This window comes from Pleurodeles waltl, chromosome 6 (assembly GCF_031143425.1).
Source record: "Pleurodeles waltl isolate 20211129_DDA chromosome 6, aPleWal1.hap1.20221129, whole genome shotgun sequence".
Lineage (NCBI taxonomy): Eukaryota > Metazoa > Chordata > Amphibia > Caudata > Salamandridae > Pleurodeles > Pleurodeles waltl.
In genome coordinates, this window is record NC_090445.1 from 469024112 (window position 1) to 469045318 (window position 21207).

The 21207-nt window shown below is 40.5% G+C and overlaps 1 long non-coding RNA gene across 5 annotated transcripts in view; it reads right to left on the reverse strand.

Moving 5' to 3' along the window:
- LOC138299907 (uncharacterized) overlaps window positions 1–21207 on the reverse strand; it is a 770123-nt gene that overhangs the window by 703247 nt on the left and 45669 nt on the right. For all 5 annotated transcript variants that reach the window (XR_011204848.1, XR_011204850.1, XR_011204851.1 and 2 more), the window contains exons 2-3: window positions 21041–21123; window positions 17646–17861 (exon numbers count right to left, since the gene is read on the reverse strand). This is a non-coding gene — a long non-coding RNA (uncharacterized lncRNA). The remainder of the gene's footprint in view (window positions 1–17645; window positions 17862–21040; window positions 21124–21207) is intronic.

Consider the following 21207-nt stretch of genomic DNA (forward strand, 5'->3'; position numbering starts at 1 on the left):
GCTGAACTAACCTTGAGCCACCTTATATCTGCTTCGCTAGAATTTTCTGCAATGTACCAACGGACAGGAAATTATGGAATCAAATTGATACAATTATGTGAAGAGTAGATGAGATGCACTTCCCCAGGACTCAAACAATAGAGACACTGACTGAAGAGGAAGATGCAACATTTTCGATACCCGATGAGCCGGATGAGGAGGACATCGTACAGTGATACAATCAACGAACTGGGAACGGCGTAATCTTAGAACTTATAGATTTGTAAAATAGACATTATTGGTTAGGGTAATAACTGGTGATTAATTGACCAATTAGGAACTAGGGGGATGAACTCGAAGACTCTTATAAAAAGTCATGACTAGGGGCTAAAACTTCAAATGTGAGGGGGGGATTGACGATGTCAAGAGACGCGGTTCGAGATTCTGTTATTGGGCTCATACCTTGAGAGCCTGATGCGTTGCAGATCAATTGATGACCTGAAGATGAAGACTGACTTTGTTGCTGATCCATTCCGTGGATAGGGAGCTATGACAATGTGACTGAATAACTTTTGTGCCTTTTCTTTTAGGTACCAACTGCGCTGTTTTATAGTTTTTTCCCTTAGTTTTTCATATTCACGTTTCTAAACTGTTTTTGCATAAAGTCCCACATGCGGATGCTAATCTGGGTTAGGCAGGATTCTTGGGTGACGTGGACAGTGACAAATGATTGACAAACTCATTGCTGAACTCTGCTATGAATGTTGACATATTAATCTTTGTTGGCTTACGCTGAAGCATTAGAGCAAATGTTTTCTCAAGTTCTGATTAGATTGTGTTATTGGTGGTCGCTAATTAACTAATTCTGAGCTGATTGAATAAAGTTTGAGTTAACCTTATGCACTAGAATTGTAACTAATAGGGAAATAAAAATTGTTAAAACGTATATTGAGTTGTGGTTATTCATGAAATGTTGATATAATTGTATAATAGTTAATGTTTTCCTTAGTGGTTATTGATGAGTCATATTGAATATTGATAACATTGGTAAGTTTACTTACTAAGGACTGGGTGCGCTAGCAGGCGTGTGGGCTTTTCTTCTGCTACTTGTGATGTTTCCCTCCTCTGGAGCACAGCTGAAGTACTTGTGTTCTTCCACTGCTTTATTTTAGAGGACTCCTTTTTTTGTGAATAGCATTCCAGGAGACAGGGTGGACATTCTAGGGGTTTCGATTGTGGGCTTTTCTTCTCCACTCTCCACCAATCTCTCTCTCTCAACCTTGTACTTCTGTCCGACCTCTGCACTCATGTTGCTCTTTCTAACCCATTTGCTACTCCTGTTTGTCAGCTTCTGTGTCACCCACCTGCTCTCCTCCATGTTGCTATCATTTGTCCCTGTACTTGTGTGTCCCTCACGCTCACCCTCATGCTGCTCTCTCAAGACGGTGTGCTTCGGTCCTCCTCTGCCTGCACCATGTTGCTTTCATTCATCCATGTGCTTTGCCCCCATCGCTCAATGGGGGCAAAGCACATCTGCTGCCCCTGTTCTCATCTGCTCGCCCCCATAATGTTGTTTCAATACCACCCTTTGCCTGACCCCTGCTAAAGTCTGAAAAAAACAATTTAAAAAATGGTACAACACAAATGCCATTTGGATGCATGTGCATGCATTCAACACACATGTGCATTTCCATGAAATGACGCAGCCACATGCCTTAAAAAAAAACTAAAAAAAAAAAAAAATCCTTCATGCTGTATTGCATTGGCAAAGAAAACCCTTGCCAGAACGAACAGGTTTCGAAGGCAAAACCATTCGTGTCAATGCTTCTTATTTTTATTTTCATATTTTAAGCTCACTCAGTCACAATATCAGTGCGGATTCTGCAAGGTGGGACATAACTGGTGAGCACCTATGGCTGTAACTATCATAGATCTCAAAGGTTCTGTTATGCCATCTAGCTAGCAAAAGTAATCTGAACTCATATGGGTCCTCTGACAAAAAGCATACTTGATAAAGCAACATCTCTTCACTGCACATGCTGACTAAGCCTCCAGCAAACATGGATGAACTCTGACCTGCATTCTTTTTCAGAATTTGATGAGGTGAGTTGCATGCATGAAATCCTTCTTTGTGCATGCCCTGGGATTTTCATGGGGAGTAATGGAAGAAGTCATACCTGATCACCTAGTCTCCTAGTCTCATTTATTGTTCCCTGCCTAGAAACATCTTTCAGCTGAAAATAACCATGAAATGCAAGAAATAAATGGCCCAGAACCGTTCATATTAGAAATATATACCACCAGTTAAGCTAAACAATGAGTATTTGTACATAAAATCTTATTCAGAATAAAAGTGATTATTTTGCCTGGGACAGAGCCGTTGCCAATAAAACAAGTGAATGGACCATAGGGACCTCTGAATATTAATGCCCATCCCTCGGATGCCGACAATGGAACAGACCAGAATTAGGAATGTTTGTGTGTGTTTAGTGTGGTAAGGAGGAAACAAAAGTCTCCCTGGAGGAAAAGCAGCACTCATCAATTTACAGTGCAACACCGCTGGGAAACTTTGCTCTGCCAAAGTGATATTCCAAGCCACTTACCCAGATCTAGGTAAAATTTGCCATTACCACTAGATATATCACTCATATTGAGGAGCGACTGGCAGACGTTCATCCCCGGAAAGCAGTTAAGAATGAGAGGAGCTGGCAGGTCAGATTAATGACAGGCAAAATGAGATGGAAAAACATATTTTTAAAGCACGCAGTGGAAGAACAACCTTAGTGTTTTCAGTATCATAAACAGCAGGAAGAAGAGAAACATCAAAAGAGTGAAAATGGATCTACTCCGAGATATTCTTTCAAATAAACTAAAACTTCAGTAAAGAAATACAAAAGGCTCACCAACTCATACTCTAACCTTTAAAAGAGCCTAATGTGACAAATCCCATTGGGGGTTCTTTTCTAGATTTTACACCTGGACCAGGTCTGGGAAATCCTGCACCAGGACTCCAACAACCAAGTACAAATACATATTCTTCTTTTGCTTTGCTTTTTCCTTGACTACCATAAGCACACAATGTTTCAATGGAAATATGCGTCACCACATCCCACAGGAGTGTGGAATTCCTATAGCCTGACACCCAGGATATATCGTTAGGCGTCAAGAACAACACGTTTTCATGCTTTTTTTGTCCTTGGGACAAGCAGGCCCAACCACCTGCAGCACAAACTCCTTGGCTACTGGTTTACAGTACCACATTATGGAAAAGGGGAAGGGAACAATCTGCAGTAGAAGTAATATTTGTGTCCATCTGCGAATGCTGTTCGAGCTTACATTAATGGCTCATTAATGCAAAGTCCTTATTATTAGGTTGAGTACTGTAAATACATGTTGTAAGCTCAAACTGCAATACTGACAGTGGTTCCAGTAAAAAACGTGTACATATGTTTGCAAAGTTTAACAATATGCGGCTACATGCTGTCGCATAGGTTCTCATCATGCTAATGAGGCTACTGGATCTGGGTGGCAGAATCACAAATTGTGGGGTACTAAGTAAAATTCCACACCATGTGACGTCTACCGGCTTAATCCAGGATTTCTGGCTAAGCAGCAGCACATCATCTCCACACAAGAGCAGAGATGATTGTGGCAACCGGACGCATGACAAGAAATACTCCTCAGGGGAATCATGGTCGATCAGCTTCCATCCCTTTCTCTCAGTTACAGTTGTCTCACACAGGCAAAGACAACAGGGACAGAATATATTTCAATAAGGGTATATTGAAGTAACTGCATCTTGGATAAAATGGTATGTTTTGCAATAACTAGGATGATAAAACACAATAAAAGCAATAAGGTGACGAGGAGGTTGAAACACAAAACTAGTCCCACTAAACTGTCACTAGGAATAAGATAAAGTTCTCCCATCTACGCTAGGTTAGAGCACAGCATGATAAGCCTAATGCGCCTTCAGGTTCACCCCTGGGAAAACATCATCCCTCACACCTGAGTAAGGTAGCCTGTACTCTAGAAAGACACATTCCCTATGTAGGCCAGGGGTTCTGCAGTCTAAGCAAGCATCTGTAGTGGACAATCAGCATGCAGTCGTGGTCATCTGGATGGAATCTCCCTCTAACGTGTATGGGACAAAGGAGTGTTTTTATAATAAAACAGTTGACATTCTAAGAAATGGTCCCCACGTATGACTGAATGTTTCTGTGAATGTTGTAGAGACAACGTACCACTTTTGCCACAAACCTATCAGGCTGTAGCCTTGAAGAAAGCACAAAGTGAAATGAATGTCCTACTGAGAACGTATTGATTTCCTAGGTGAAAGAGCAAGTAGATAGAGAGAAATAAAACAACACTGCAAATGTGGCTATTGCTAGAAAAATAAAGCGATGCTTGAGTAAAATGTAACTGGGCTAAAGTGTACAAGGGCAGGCCTAATTTGCTAAAAGAACATGGCTAAAATAGCTATACAACAATGTAATGCTCCCAGAATGCTTTCTAATTAGATGCAAATATTTGCAGAAACTTGAAAGCAAAAACTAGTTAAAAAAAACGTTTTGCTTAATTACTGTGAAAGTTTAGGTACCATTTCTTTGAAGCATCATTCAGTAAAATATTTTGATTTAATACATGCTAGTATTTCCAATAATATTCATAATGAAAATGTCAAACCAGTTTTAACAAGATTATAGGAAACACAAAAATAAACAAGCATTGGGAATGCACTGGTGGTCAGTCTTTTGGTTTTGTCGATACGTGTCTTATTTTGACATGGCCTTTGTAAAACGTTATAGTTGTAGAAGCCGCCGGGCCCTCACCATTTCAACAAACACTGGAAAAAATCAAAAATATTTTTTGGTCTCACAAAAGCAAACATTGCCTCAGAAGTTTCTGGCACTGAACAATACCACTTTGTGTGCCAATATGCATCATTCTTCTTGTGAAAGAGCAGATCGTATTCACCCACACAGGCACTCACAGTGAAGCCAAATGATAGATGTATAGAGAGATAGAATTTTAGTACGACAGAAGGTCTTGTTTAACACCAGACTTAATTAGGTCCCAGTTGTTAAAGAAAGTCACAAAAGTGCATCCAGGGTATGTCTTTGCATTAGTGCAGAGTTACGTAATTTATGAATTCACAATAATTTACATAAGTAGACCAGGGAATCGTGCTTCTAGAAAATATTTGTGAACTATATTTTAATACCAGCAAATATGCATGTGTAGATTTCCTCATGCGAAAATATGTTGAGTGTTTACAAGTGCACTTTCTCATCAACCTCTTTTTTTCCAATCATGGAAGTTATACTTCTGCCCTTGTCGGGAGTAAATTTCCAAAGTTTCCCAGTATGGGAAAAGATTAGAGAAGAGCTGGTGAAAACCCATAAAACATGCAAGTTAGTAGGTGTGAACAGTGTCAAAAGAGCATTCCAACCCTGGAACTTTTGCTTACCACTGCCTCTAGTCCCAGTATGTAGAACTGTGGAATAGTGGCAAACATAAGGAAATTGCTAATATTCAAGCCCTACTACAGTATTAGCCCTGGCATAATCAGAAAGGCTATTATCAGAACTCTTAAATAATTAATTTGCTGCCGTATTGTGTTGATACTCTACAAGGCACCAAAGGGACAAGTAATTTTTTTTTTACAGGACAAGTACATTTATGAAGGAACATGTCCTATGGACAATTAGATATTTTATTGAATTCCAACACCCTGGTCCGACATTGTTTCCGAGAGCACAATTGACAGTGCACAGGCAATTCATAAGCCTATGGCCATTTTGTTACTAGAAGCCATGGATGTTTTGTTTTGGATCACTGTGGTGTCTATGAATGAGGTGAGAAGATTAATTTGAAACTTGTATATATTTGATGAGTCAAATACTTTATCAGAATTCGCAAGCCAGAGTCTTAGTCAAAGACTTCGCTATGAATGAAAACACACACGGGTAATTAAGCATTGTTCATTAAACATCAATTACAAATGTAATCAATCCAAGTCACTCATCTTAATGTCAGATGATGCTCAAACAGACACGCTTGTTACTTCAGCCATAAGGTATTTCTGAATAATTTTAATGAGAAGCACAATGCTCAGCTTTCAATCTCATTATGACCAACTACACATCACTGCACAAATAACGTGAAGAATCGTACTGTATCTCTGATAAATCGGATTATTAGGATCAAAATGATAATCCTTCCTAAACTCATATTTACTCCAGTACCTGACTTCACATTCTGGTGGCTTTTTTAGACTCTAGGACTGTTTTCTAGCTTTACCTTGTTTATCACCCACTTTTTACAGGCCTACAGGAATTTGCAGCTCCTTTTACTGAGAATCCGCTGGGCCACCCTGTATTTGTGGTTGGTTATGTTGTTGGGAAACTCCTGACAAGAGATTATTTAACGCAATTAAAGCAAAATGTTTTAAACTATTATAAATCCTGTGAACAAAGCACATTATTCTAGCTAGGTAACCTCTGATAAATGAAATTACGTAAAAAGCCCAATCCAACTATTTTCAAGTCACAATCAAAATTAAGGGTGTTTCAGGCAACTTGCAGCTGGACACATTTTGCAACCAATGGCAAAAAAGTAGATTTTTAGTATATTTGCAACTATTCTGAAGGCTACAATGTTAAGACCTCTGAATTATGTAAAAAGTGCAAACTGGAATATATACTTGCGTTTGTCAGAATAAGAGATTACTTTATCCAGCACTTACATTCAAAATCCCCAAACGAAACCCATATGAATCTAATTCTCAGACAAATTATCTAGACAGTTACAGAATTTTACAACTGTTTTACTAACAGGAAGGGCACAATATGTCCAATTAGAAAAACAGTAGGGAAATGCACTTCATATGGTATGCAACACATCGATTAGGTTGCAACACCAACACACTGCAAATTTCAACAATATGGAGTGTTCTACATAACACCTGCCGGACACTGAAGTGCAATATAGAAGCAAGAGGAGTATGCCCTGGATGTGCAACTCTGCTGTCTGATAGATCCCAAGTTCATAACTTGCCCCTGCTTACTGGAATAGTGAAAGCCATTTTCTCAGCACTGAACTACAGTTACATGGTCAGTTACATTAGACTCAATTATTATCGCCTTCGGCAGTGCCACTAATAAAATATGTTGTGTGTGTGGTTAAAGTTGCAAGGAATTGGATTGATATATTCAGTTGGAAAAGAAACAACGCACCTTCCTTCTGTATGTGATGCAGGCATTTTAATAAAGCCTGACCATCAAAGCACCAAATCACAATAAAAGGAGTCAGCTCAAAATATGAATGTGGCAAGATTAGGGATCACTGAAAACTCAATAATCTCTAAAAACATTAATTATACTCAATTATTACTGAATCATGAACTGCTATATATATACAAAGGTTATACTTTCCATTTGTGTTTTATACCAATGTGTCACTTCCATTAACAGACAAGCCTAGTCTATTCTTTTTATGGCCTGCTTGACAGTGCAGTTGTCACCAATTATGTCAGCATTACAAGAGAGTGGTTTTGGCTCCATCCACATGTTGGGAGCAGAGAGTACGTTTTGGTTTGGCAGAAGTTGTTTTCTTTCACAACAAATGCTTGCCCTTCACACAGCTGTGATCATTTTGCTTATTTACCCAGCTGCCTGAGCTTTAACTTTAGGGTGCACACATGAAATTGTAATGCTATTAAAGTGTCTTGGATAACTATATACTGACTGCTTTACATTATCATACAATATTTCTTTCAAGCCAGGCTTACTGGAAATATCAATGTTTATTTTAAAAACGTAAGGAATCAGGTTTGGGAATGGTATTCTTCAAATAAAGAAATTGGAGTAGTTGGGTATGGTCTAAAACAATTAAGAGTCATTACCAATTTTATGGCATTACACAGTTACCCGTGTTTAATGCAGTAGCAAAGATTAAAATACATTACTGCATCTGGTATACACACTAACCTTACAGCAAAAATGTATCACTTTAGGAGTCAGGTCAATCTGATCAAAAGAAAAGGGTGTCCTGAAAAGAGAATTGATACTGAAGTGGGGCACAGACAAAATCAACTAAAAAAAGAAACCCCCCACCTCCAAACAAAGGTTCTAATAATAGAATCCAAAAACACTTATTTCAAATGAATTTCAGCTATATAGGCTAAAACAATTCAATACAAACATTTCCTTTTTTATTATAGATATTGAATGATAATCAAAGGTTTGCTATAATGCAGTATATCAATGAATTATAAACAGATAAACTCCTTTCCCTTTACATACAAAAATATACCATTCATAAATTCAAACATTCCATTCATACTCCCACATCACTGCATTAATATATAAACTGTAGTGCCAAACCAACATTATGAAGAAAAAAAGAAAAAAAGAGAAAGGGATAATACTCCGAATGGGCATTTAATACTCGTCATTCATGATTTGGAAAAATACTAAAACGCTTGATAACGTCCCTTGATCCTATCATTCATAGTCCCTCTATGGGGGAATGCACGAATACTGTTCATTCATATAAATCACACTGTAATCCCAAACCGTTGTTGAAAAGGTGCCAGTGGTCCCATTTTCAATATCCAATACCCCGATTCCTAAAAGTCGATGACCAAAGATTCAAAGAAGCAATACAAAGGAGACTTTTGTAGAATTCATAATCAAACTTATAGTCTCAGCTGGAAGGTTATTGTGTGAGTGCCAATCTGTCACTGTGTTTTTGATTTATTATCTTCAATAACAGAAGGTAAGCACATTTCTAAGTTTGTATGTAAATATCATATTGGTTCCTCCCAGGCCTTTTTTGTTAGTGCTAAATTGTAACTACGGAAAATTTTCAAGACTGCAGCAGCGATTCCCCCATTCCAGGCTGTCTCTGTCATCCAGCTGGTTCTCTCCCCTCACACTCAATGTTGTTCGCACCCATGCGCTCTTTCACTCTCCCATGTTTTATGTCTCCTTCATTCGCATTTCTCCCCACCATCCTTGTCGCTACCTCCCTGATGTACTTCTTTCCTCTTATCCTCTCACCCAATATCCTGACCCACTCACTCGTTGATGTCCTCCGTGTTTTTTAAAATTTTATTTTAGGTGTGTCTTTGAGGTTCAGGCCCTTATACTTTGCAACAAAAAAAAGCGCTTTTGCACTACTGCATTTTGATTTTTTTCTTAGCAATTCATCTTGGAACAATAAACTGAATCTATTAGTAGAGACATTTCGATTAACGTAAAACCACATACAACGTTCTGCTGCTGGGATTTTTGGCCTGGTTTAAAGGATGCACAGCTACAGCTACAATACCAAGGAGAATCATGTTCTATTCTTTTACAATCAACACCCTGTATTGCCCATGCTTACATAAAAATTAAGCAAAAGACTTCTACCCAATCTGCAACATAAACCTTAATGAAGCAGAAAATCCTTAAAGGCAACTATGAACCTTGCTGTATCTAAAGAGTGTGGTGTCTACTCAAGATCTTCAAACAATATGTAATACAATCCCTAGTTCTATCCAGTCTAAACTTTGGAATTGCACTGGTTGCAAGCACTCCTCAAACCAGTATCAAGAATCAACCTGCAATTAGAAGAAGATTTAGCAGTGCTAATAAGCCCTGAGAGCCTATATACAATGATTTACCGAAGTCTAACTGGAAAAGAACAAAAGATTGGACCACAATTCTTCTGGAAACACTTGGGATAATGTCAAAAAATGTACAGAGCATGCTAAGTGTACCAAAACAGGTAGAGACAAGTTTTTGGCCTGTGCATGCATGGAAAGGGGCTTATCCAACCACAACCCGAGCAGCTTGTTGTCCGCTCATGCAAATCAGGCCACAAAAACGTGCAATGATGGGAGGTAGTCCCCATTAATCACCACTCACGTTTCCATAATGTCCAGGCTCCAGCCGGTGGGCAATCTGTCAGAGTATGCTGGAAAAGATAGTTGTGAGCATCTAGACTTCAAAAATATCTTATCAGGAAGAAATACTTCCCTTGATTAAAATACATTTCCCATACTAAAATAAGCAATATGGCAAAAATACCATGTGCTGTGTCCACACAAGAAGTACAATTATTCTTGAATTAACTCCAATAAATATTTCACTGTATTTCATTACTACTAAACTTTTAAATCGTTCTTTAAAATGTTTTCGTTTTCAGCCGGAAACTCATTCTTGGTTATACAAGAAAACACACTACTACACATCAAATTTAGACTGACCCAGCAAAATAAATACAATTCATATAAATTAATAATAAAAAATCATAAATGCATAATTGTTAGTTCTTCATTTCTCCAAACGTATGCATAGTATTAACTGCGGAAGCAGCAATCTTGTTTTTATATCTTTCTCTCTACCATCTTCAGGACTAATAACATTATAACAATTATAGATTTACACCTTTATACGCATTTTATAGTTGAACCCAGTATTGGTGACAAATGCGAATTTCTGGCACTTTATGTAGGCATCAGTGCCACAGTATTCTGAACAAATTGTAATCAATGCAAGATTGTGTCTGGAGATCAAAGGTAGAGTGAATTAGCGAAGTGGAACGATACTAAATGTGACAGTTAACTTATGGAATAAGAAAAGAAGGATTAATTAAGGGTAGAATCTTTTTTTTTTTATGAGGCAAATGTGGGGGAAACTGGTTTTGGTCACATTAATAAACTGTGCTCCCATGGATGGGGTACTGTCAAAAATAATTTGTAGATCCTGCACCTCTTTTAAAGGATCTGGGTGGCTGCCCATTGTATCTGACCATGAGCTTGGGCAGCATTCCACTAAGGTAGAAGTAGGGTCAATTAAGAGCATGGCTTTAATCCGGTTTATCTTCAGGATGTTGTTGGCTACTCATCTCCAGAACACGGTGATGGCCTCTGTTATAGCCTTGTAGCCCGCTGTTATAGCCTTTAACAGCGTTAAAGGTCTGAGCCGAAGGCAGGGGCCTTTAACAACGGAGCAGAACTTTAATGGTCGGTATAGCCCAGATATAAAGGCCCTTAGAACATTCCACCACTAGAAGGAGGAATGTCCTAATAAATGAAACAAAGTAATCACTGAGCCCGAGGGTATTAAAATCCCCTCGGGCTCAGTGGGGCATTGGTTCACAGCAACAGCTGTGTACGAAAACACTGGAATGTTGGAGCTCTCGGCCATTGGAAGCCTGGAGCACACGATTGTTTTCAACAGAGCTCCAAACATTCAAATGTTTTAGTAAGGTTTTCGTCTTTTAACTGGGAGACTCTTGCATAGATAGGTAGTTAAAGATAAGAGGAGCATTTTAAGCATATTTGTAGCATACCCATGCTAGTGGAGCAAGAAGGCAAGGGGCCACCTGTAAATATTAAACAGAAAGGGAAAGAGGACTGACCCTTGCAGGACACCGCAGTTGTTCATGTACCAAGCAGAAGAGGAACTGCTTATGATCTTCTTGAAATGAAAGACTATCCACTTCAGGACCAAACATGTGATATCTGCTGCTTCCAGACTTTTAAGGAGGATGCTGTAGTTAACGGTACCAAATGGGGCCGACACGTCTAAGACGACTCACCAGTTTCTTCTTTATCAATGAACTGCCACAGATCAAAGATCAGATGATGGGTCGAAAGTCCTCTAGTTGCACGTCCATTACGTTGCTTGATTCTGCAAAGGCCTGAACCTGCTGCAAAGTCACTTTTTTCATGTGAGATGGTCTTCTGCTTTACTTAAGACCGAGAGGAATGAAGTGAAAGGAATGCAAAGCATGCAGCACTCTTAGTATGAGTAATTCATTTATTAAGGCAATGCAATTTGAAATGCAGCAACATGTGCAATTCCAAAATAACCACAGCAGAAGGTTAATAATCAAAGAAACAGAGAAAATGCAATAGTTCAACAATTAATACTATATATATATATATATATATATATATATATATATATATATATATATATTCATGCACACAGCAAAGCTAAAAATAAGAATTAAAAATGCATCACCATGGGGCTTGACTGAGACATCATCCCTTGTCTGACAACTTCAGGTTGTGGAACCCTGGACAACCGAAACAAGGGGGATACCACACTCAATGGGATTATTTCCAGATGAGTTACTTCTTCTCCCAGTAGTCAACCTTCCCCACCTTATATACTGTAAACAAATTTAAGAGGAAGGTTCTAGAAACTCCCCTCCCGTTGAGTAAGTTGTTGTTCAAATGCTGGCTGTACCATGTCAGTGTTGAAAGAACACACTAGAGACTGGCCAGCTCCCAAGTTGTACTTCCAAGACTGAGTTGTACCCTGCTCTGCCTTAAACATTCTTAGCATGGTACATCCTTATCTCTTTTACTCACTCATGTTATGCTCCCGTCCTTGGCAGGGGCGGCTCTTCCATAAGGGTGGAGGAGCAACTTTATTTATTATCCTTTTCTTTGAAAGGGGCGGGCCATGGGGGTGAAGTCCACTGAGGGGAAGTGCACAGCACAGCACTCCCCTCTCTGTGCAGGCTACCAGTCTGCCTGGGAGTGCCCTGGCTGGGCGTTCCCTGCCAATCCTGACGCTGCTCTGAGCAGCACCAGGATTGGCACAGGGCAGGCTGGGAGCCTGTGCCTGGAGCAACGAAGTGGGAGAGAGGAGCAGCGCCTGGTGGAGAAAGTAAGTTTCTTTTAAAATTTTCCCTTGCGAGCCCCCCTTACCCGCCCCCAGGAATCCTTGAGAGCCGCTACTGGTCCTTGGTGAGAATAAGCGAAAACACGTTAAGGTGTGCGCAGAAAAATAACTGCGCCATCAATGTGACAGGGTTTGCAGCTAAGCTAAGCACAAAATGAAGTCGGTGGTCAAGATGGAGCCGGTGTTTAATTACATTCTACCCTTTGACTAGTAACTCTCATAACATCCTGGTCTAAAATTAACTCTTTTCAGTTTAAAGAGTGTAAACAGATTAGGTGTGCATTGTACACAGTAACATAGCCTTATTATAATACAAATCACTACAAGTATCCCGCCTAGAATATTGTGCAACTGCCCAAAAGATAGCGAGTACGTACAGAATGAAATCAAAACATCATGAATCCTAATTGTGTAAAGGTACACAGTCCACCAGTTATATTGGCAGGAATGTAAGTAAAGGTGGTATTTCCATAAGAGAATAACCATCCCACAGGTAGCAACACTGATGTAACTAGTAGGAGTAACCATGTGAAGACAAGATATGTTATTTTCCACTCGTTTGCAATGTTTATTGGTTCGATAGTAACAGAGTTTGTTGTTCCCACAGGATCTCTTGAGGAGACCCCTTTGTTGCCTCTAGGTGCAACTGAGCACATTTTCCGATTTTGTGGGAATCACAGTTCATGTAATAGCATATGTCGCCTGTGGTAGTATTGTAAGTTATCTATTGGTTCAAGTTGTCCCACTTTTCATCCATTGTTTCTTGGCAAAACCTACAGTACTCGTAAGAACTAAAATATGATAACATCACTTTCTCGTACGTCTCCATCTTTGTTAGTGGCATTAAAACTCTTGAGTAAAACTTTTGCAGGCAATGGTATGGCCACCAGACAGATGAATATAACATCCATCGTACTTTGCCTGTTGAGTATGACTCATTTTGGTCAAGTGCAGTAAAGTTGTCGATCGCCGTGGTCGATCAATCATTTCGGAGCTGAGGGCTTTCGGTTCCTCCCAACCCCACACGCACACACCAAAAGGGAGACCACATAACATAGTATGATCATTCTCGCAAATAATATTTGTCAGCTGGTATACACTCCCACTTTTCATTTTCTGGTTTCATGACTAACAAGATATTATCATGGCCCTTTGCAATGATTTCTGATGGTTCTGGAGGATGATTTGGGGATTCTACCAACACCTTAGCACCAGGGCTTTTTGTCAGTTGAACCAAAACCTCCCTCCCCACACACTTTAAGAAGGGCTGGGACAGCCCCCTTTTTCACTATAACTCCATATACTGGGAAAATCACAATCTGCGCAATGCGGTCCCCAGACTGTATTATCAAGTCAGTGTCTCCACTATTCAAGATAACAGTTTGAATATCTCCTTGGTTGTCTGCATCGATCACTCCCCCCCAAGACCTGAATACTTTTGAGTGCCAACCCAGATCTGGAAGCTATCAATCCAAAATGCTCCATGGAAATCTGTATTCCAAAACCTGTTTCACAGAGTGCCATGTCTCTTGGTTTTAATGTGTAAGCTTTTAAGGCATGTAGATCAAGACCTGCAGATTCTGGGGTGGCTCGGTAAGGAGCTAAGGCTCCTGGTTTTGCTTCCCAGTACATGATGGTGTTGGTCGCTACATGAGGTTGTGTCTGTAATGCTGGGGTTAACATTCGCATTAGCGGTGTCGCTGCATTTGTCAGTGGTCTTTTATTCACAATATCGAGGGCTTCATTTAAATGCTCTCTCCAGTTTTTCAAAGTTCCATCTGACAGTTTTTGTAATTGGGCTTTCTGCAAGCCAATCATTCTCTCAATTAGCCTTGCAGTTTGTGGCTAATATGGAATGTGATAAATACACCCAATATTGTGTTGTAAAAAATAGTCATGTACCAATTTTCCTTTAGAATGTGACCCGTTGTCACTCTGGACTTGGAGTGGGACTAACATTAACAAGTCCAGAGTCTTTGTAGTGTTCTGCTGGGTGACACGTTTGCAAGGGACGGCAATCAGATAACCAGAATAAGTGTCCACTTCTGTGCAAGCATATTGACACCTGTGACTTGTCAGTAGTGGCCCAATGCAATCAATTTGCCATATCTCCCCCGATAATTTCCCTCTCCCCAACTGACCTTTGACTGTTTGTGGGACAGATCTCAGTTGTGTGTGTTGACAAGTAGGACATTGCATGACCACAGTTTTTATAAAGTCTAGGGGAATGTGCATCCCTCTAATCTCTACCCACCCGTAAGTGGCTTTCTCTCCCAGATATCAACATTTTTGGTGCGCCCACTTAGCCATCACTACCAGGCCAAAATCTGGTGTCACCACTTCTGCCTCTGAGATTGTGGCTTTGTCGTCAGCAAGAGAATTGAACCAGCATTCTAATGAACTGGTGGGACAGTGGGCATCTACTTGACACACAGTAATGGTACTTTGTTCTAGCATTTCCCAAATTTCTTGCCACAACTCTTTGCCCCGCACCTCCTTAGAATGTATTTGCCAGTTATGTGCATGCCATGTGGGAAGCCAAGTGGCTAACCCATTGTGGGAGACCAAGAATAACAGTGTCATGTCCCATATAATTCTTGTTTCAGTGCTTGATACACCGCGTACAATTCTGCATATTGACTACTCTTCCCTTCTCCTGTAGTAGAAAACAAATTCTTGGTGACTGGGTTATATGACACTGCTTTCCAATGTCTTTTGGCCCCACATACTTGGCTGAACCATCGGTGAACCATACATGCTTCCTATCCTCAGGGGACAAGAATTCAAATGGCTCACCCCCATCTCACTAGTGACTCTTATTTGTGGTAACTCCTGCATCATCTCATTATCTTGCATGGAGGCTTGTGACACCTTTTCATGTATTGCAGCTGTCACTGCTGATCCCACTCGGGCCCTGTCCTGTATGTACCGCTCCCAGCGTATAAAACTAGCATCTTGCGCATGTCCTATGTAGTGAGTTTTAGGGAAACTCATCACCCACTGCATTACTGGAGTCTCAGGTCTTAAAATCACATTATGACCTAGGGACATTTGCTCAGTATCCACTAGAGCCCAGTAACAAGCAAGTAACTGTTTTTCAAAGGGAGTATATTGCTCTCCAGCATCAGGTAAGTTTTTAGTCCAGAAACCCAGGGGTACTCTTGTTGTACCCTGTGTTTGCCACATGCTCCAATTTGAGCTGCATGTAACAGTTCAGGGGCAATATGCAATGTCTCCTTCCTGTACTGGCCAAAAGGCCAAAGTCTGTTGAATCGCCTCCTTTGCCAAGTCAAATGCACGCTGCTGCTGTTCACCCCATTGAAACTCTTGTTTCTTTCGTCATCCACCCTTACTCTGCAAGAGTTCCACAACCCGCTCCAATTGAGATTGCATCTGGTCTTGTGTCTCTCCCTGAATTATCAATGTAATGAATGGGTCAATTCTACCCCTGGAATGACAGATAATTCATCCACATGTTCTGCAGCTAGCCCCATACAGATGGTGGGGCTATGTACATAGCCTTGAGGAATTTGTAGCATCCGGAATTGGCTGCCACAGTGAGAGAAAGAAAACTGCTCTTGACACTCATGGGTCAATGGTATGGAAAGGAAAGCATTGGTAATATCAATGGTTGCATACCAGGTCCCTTTAGGTTTCTGTATTCTTTCAAAGTGATGGTGTCAAGGACACCCGAGCACCCTCCAATGGCTACCAGTTGAGAAGCAAATCACCTTTAAGCTTCTCACCCACACATACAAGGCCATACACAACGATGGACCAGCGTACCGGAACCACAGCGTCTCCTCCCACACCCCAGCCAGATCCCTCTGCTCTGCCCAGATGGCCCTGCCCACCATCTCTCTGCAAAACCACTACCGGAGGAGGATCTTTCACCTACACTGCAGCAAAGAGCTGGAACAACCTCCCCTTGCACCTCAAATGTAGCCAGTCGTTCACCATCTTCAGGAAGAACCCGCAAGACGTGGCTCTTCGGATGAGGCCCCTCCACCCCAGCGCCTTGAGAATGAACAGCCGCACTTTACACATTCTGATTGATTGTATGTTTATTCAGCTTGTGGTAATCAGCCGTCATTCTTTAGCACCCATCAGGTTGACGAACGAGCCACAGAGGATTATTCCATTCAGTAGTGGTTGGAGCGATCACACCAGCAATCAATCAATTCTTCTATAGTTTTACTTATTCCATCATGCCTTACTGGAATGCGCTATTACTTAAAGGGGATTACCTTGGTTGCTGGCAGCACCTTCACTGGGGGTATCTTCAGATGGCCCACCCTCATGGCTACCACTGAAATGTATCTTTTTGATTCAAAATTGATAACAACCATTATCCAAGTACAAAGTCATCCCCTTTAGAATGTCAATTCCCAGTATATATTCTGTCCTAGTTTGACTCTTGCTCTAGGCAAGACTGTTGGTTTAAGGAGGACAGTACTAATGTTTGTAGGCGACTATGCCAATCCTACAACAAATCACAACAGTCGTCCCAACCCTTCCGGCTCACAAGCAGCACCTCACCAAAAACCCAAATACTAAAAGGTGATTCGTGGCAGCCTTTACACTTGGACTCAAGAGTGAGACATCTCAGGGAGGTCGTGGTTAAACGGAGAGTACCCCTTTCTCTCATGAACAACATGTCTCAGTCAAACACAGGCAATGAGGGAGATGCAGTAAAGTTTTCAATAGGTTTTATTAACAAGACTGCAATCTATGATAAGTTGCATGGGCTGCAATGATTAGGTTAAAGAATAATGCAAGAAACAGAATGGTAAAAACGAGACTCATGAACACAAAGATCCCCACCATCTTGCAAACATAAAGTATGGTATAGATGTGAAGTAGGTCCTACTACCCTAGCACGATGAACCTAATATTTAACCTAAAGAGAGCTAGGTATGTTAAACTTAAACTGCCAGTACCATGTCCATAAGAAGAGCCCCTAACCCTTGTTACCTTGGAGTGAGGTCTCTGGATCAGACTCCGTAGGGACACGAAGACTGGGTCAGCATCAAGGTGACGTGTAGCATTGACAGCGTCAACGGTATCTGGTAGGAATCCCTCTATCTGTCTGAGATGTATTTACACAGATCTGATCGGACCCCTGACGTAGGCCTGTTCACAAACAATGGATAATAAGACATGCTTGGGGCGGCAATCACAAACAATTTCCTGAAAAGAAAAAGAGTGGGAAAATACCTCATGTGAATACCTACATCTTATTTATCTTTTGACACTGATGTTGATGGCACTGCAAAGTAGCACGGATAACATAAAACAAAACATCTTTCTAACTAGAAGCACAGCTGCCATCTTGAGAAGATATAATTAAATAAACGCGCTTAAACAGAGCAAGCTAAGTAGGTTAAAAGTCACTAGGTGACAGGGGCACAAGTCTGCAAGCCAGGAGGCTAAGCTAACTCCCATTAAAATAAGATAGGATTCACTACAATTCCAGGAGGGGCACAATCAAAACAGTATATTCTCTTTCTAGTGTTCTACCTATTTTTATTTGAGCAGTAGTCTGCGCTGCAAGTGTTTGTTTTCCAACCAACCCTGTGATGGTGTAGTGCTGAACAGTAAACTTTTTGGGATTTCCATAAATGAAAGAGGCCTCCGCCCAGGTGTTGCTTAATGCCCCTTTGTTAACTTTTGTGTTTCTAGTGTATTTCTAAATCAACATAGGGTCTGTTATCTTTACGAGCCCATCCTGGAACCGGAGCCTGGCCCATTTCCAAATCTGATTAAAACCGATCAATTTTTACCCAAGTCAGGTATGGATATATGCTTTCATATCCGCTAGTAGATGCCTCTCCTTCCCTGCTCTCAGCAGTTAACCACTCGCTGTCCAAATGTTCATCCTCTTTCCCCAGTGAAGAAACATTTCTTTCCCTTGCTTTTCTGTCCTCATGCCTGTGGCCGGCCCTGATTCACCCGTTTATTATCCTACTTGTTCCCTTTTATGCTGCCCTCCTTTCGATCCAGCCCTCTCTTAAGGTACATCTCCCACAAGATTTTAGTATCTATTCCATCAATCTATCCTTGTTGACACCTTCCTTCAGTAATACCATAAACATGTCTCTCCTAAATACTCTGTTATTATCTGAGTGACCCTCAGATCTCGAGGCTCTCTAGAGTTTATTCCAGTCTCCTGCTCTCCCAAATCGCAAACAGCCTCCAGTACATCTTTCATTGCCTGCCCTATCTAATTAAGAGAGTCATTACTACTTGCTTGTAAGCTGGAGGAGCAAGGCAAATGATTTTATTTCACACTGATAGAGAGATCGGTCCGTCTAACAGACTCAGACCATCACTCCAGAAAATAGAGGTTTTCATTCCCTCCTCCTTAATTCTCTGCATTGCACTTCTTAAGGTGTTCCAGGGCTTGTCATTTGATGGCCAATCCGATTCTGTAGGACACTTATGGTTGCACCCCACGACTGCTAGCTGCAATAGGGTGATCTGTTGGTTACCCGGATAACTCCTGAACTGCTCCAGTATTATGGGGTCAGTGCTAAGAGTACAAAACTTAGGGGTGTCTCCTATATCTAACATTACTCCAGAGGCTCCTGTGTCAAATAATTGCACCATCCATGTAAGGTTTCCCCAGATCTCTACTTGAATCTGTCTATATCATCATCAGCTTCTTGCTGGGTATGATCTTCTGGGGAGTGCATCACAATTCCTGCCAGGTACTATGAAGTGCACTGTATTTTCCGTCTACATACTGGCTGTGTGTGATCCACTTTCGGCTCGTCTGGCTCAAACTGGCCTCCACCTTTTTTAACCTCTTCATCACGGGAATCTGAAAAATCAGTACTCTCCCAAATGTTCATATCCCATTTTTCAGGGTCCCAGTCTAAACCTGCTTTGGCAATAGCTAAATTAACTTTCTTTTGATTGTTTTTACCCCTTCGTTTCCGATACCTGTGTTGAGCGACTTTGACAGCTGTCTTTTTTGTAACAGGCTGATACGTAACGGCCTTATCTTGAAATAACTTATTCTGGCAAGACAGCATAATTACATTATTTTTAGTTTCAACCAGCTACCTTTCTAATTGATAGTTTTCTTGTTCAAGCTGCTTTATAAGCAGATAACATAATCCAGCCTCTTCAGCCTAAAAGAGATAAATTACAACCCTGTTCAAGAGGTACTTTATGTAAATACATTGAAAGTTGTTTGCTTCAGCATCGCTAAAACATCCATCCCAGCCCGCACACAAACCAGCACCCAAACCCCATTTGTTCCTGAGAACATTATAAGGCTCTTTCTCCCAACTGGGAATCTCATGTGCAACCTGTGAAACTGCTTTTGACTTATTGACAAACATTTTTCACTTTGGAATCTTACATTTTACAACCTCCCCCCCCCCTCGTACTGCCGGACTACGGCAATTTGTTCTGCTTTACTTCAGACCAAGAGGAACAAAGTGAAAGGAGTACAAGGAATGCAGCACCCAGTCTGAGTAATGAATTTATTAAGGCACTTCCCAAGTTTCATAAACAAAAAGAATAATGTGAGCTTTTATTTCAAATGCAGCAAAACACATGCAATTCTCGCAATAATCACAGCAGCAGGACAATAATGATCAAAGAAACAAAGACAAAGAAAATGCAATATGTCAACAACAATTTTACATATATATATATATATATATATATATATATATATATATATATATATATATATATATATATATATATATATATATATAGTAACTACATATTCATGTATGCACACCGCAAAGCTAAAAATAGGTATTAAAATGCATCATCATGGGGCTTGATTCCAACATCATCCCTTGTCTGCCAGGCAACTTCAGGGTGTGGAAACCTGAACAACCGAAACAAGAGGGAGACCACCCTCAATGGCATTATTTTCTGAGCAATGCATCCATTCCCAGAGGAGTTCCTTCTTCTTCCAGTCGTCAAGCTTCCCCACCTTATATACTTTAAACAAACTCAAGAGAAGGCTTTAGAAACTCCCCTCCCATTGAGTAAGTTGTTGTTCAAACGTTGGCCATACCATGTCAGTGTTGAAAGATCTACTAACACAATAATTACTTCCATCTTTTGTGCTACACTTTTAATATTAAATATAGGGGACTTAATAGTGGCTCACTCCTGGAAAATAGGCCTACGCTTTACACTAGGCTCTTCAGAAACATTTTACAAGAGGAGTTGGGTGCAACACAGATAGTGTTAGCACGTTTGTCAAAGTCATTGGCTTATTTTTCTAAGACACTTCATCTGAACCCACTTACAAATGCAAGCAAATCTGAAAATAATTTTTGGGTTAACAAAACTACTTGGCTGATATTAAAAGAGCCCTGACTGAAAGAGTTTCATACCTGAAGGTTGATGCTCTCCTCTGTGCCACAGGACAGGAGTCTGTGGGGGTGTTCTCATTCATTTAACACAAAATCTGTCATTCCTATGTTTTGCAAGAGAATAAACAAAAAGAGGTTCGAATTTTGCCAAGTCATTTCTAAAGTGCTTAGTCTTCATGATCATCAAT